This window comes from Myotis daubentonii, chromosome 5 (assembly GCF_963259705.1).
Source record: "Myotis daubentonii chromosome 5, mMyoDau2.1, whole genome shotgun sequence".
Taxonomy (NCBI): Eukaryota; Metazoa; Chordata; class Mammalia; order Chiroptera; family Vespertilionidae; genus Myotis; species Myotis daubentonii.
Genome location: NC_081844.1, coordinates 37,047,447 through 37,048,170, shown reverse-complemented (window position 1 = coordinate 37,048,170; position 724 = coordinate 37,047,447). Strand labels below are relative to the sequence as shown.

The 724-nt window shown below is 32.5% G+C and overlaps 1 non-coding gene across 1 annotated transcript; it reads left to right on the top strand.

Annotated features, from left to right (window-relative positions):
* The first annotated feature begins 371 nt into the window (after positions 1 to 371).
* Positions 372 to 478, top strand: LOC132236193 (U6 spliceosomal RNA). The gene has a single exon (XR_009453161.1). It is a non-coding gene; the product is annotated as a U6 spliceosomal RNA (small nuclear RNA).
* Positions 479 to 724: the final 246 nt, after the last annotated feature.

The window sequence follows — 724 nt, the reverse complement described above, 5'->3', positions numbered from 1 at the left end:
TAATATGCTGTGGATACCAACAATTTCATTAAGATATTATATATTTTGAGTTCTATAAGACCCATCAATTCTTTATAAATTATACTCCTTAAAAACTTTATTGTATTGGGGTGACATGGGTTCATAAAATTATATAGCTTTAGGTGTACAATTCTATAATACATCATCTAGATATTCTATTCTGTGTTCACCACCCAAAGTCTAGCCTCCTTCTATCACAATTTATTGTCTCTTTGCCTCTAGCAATCATCATACTGTTGTCTGAGTTGTTGTTTTTATTGTTGTTGTTTTGATTAATCCCTTCACCAATTTTGAATCTTTTCATTCATTCTGTCCACCTTCCCTCCATTTTGTTTAAAATATTTATTATGGTGCTCGCTTCAGCAGCACATATACTAAAATTGGAACGATACAGAGAAGATTAGCATGGCCCCTGCGCAAGGATGACATGCAAATTCGTGAAGCATTCCATATTTAAAAAATAAATAAAATATTTATTATGGTTCATCTGAAGCTCCATGTCTGGTTCTTCCAATGTCTGAATCTCATGTGATTCATGTCTTCCAGTCTGCTTTGAAATGAGTACAGCTTCACCAGCCATCTTTAAGACAGTGTTTCCATAATTTCTTTTCTATATTCTTACATTCCACTTTCTGTTCTCTTATATTTAAAACATGTAAGTGGCACATAGTTGGTTTTCTTTTTCATCTATATTGACAATGTT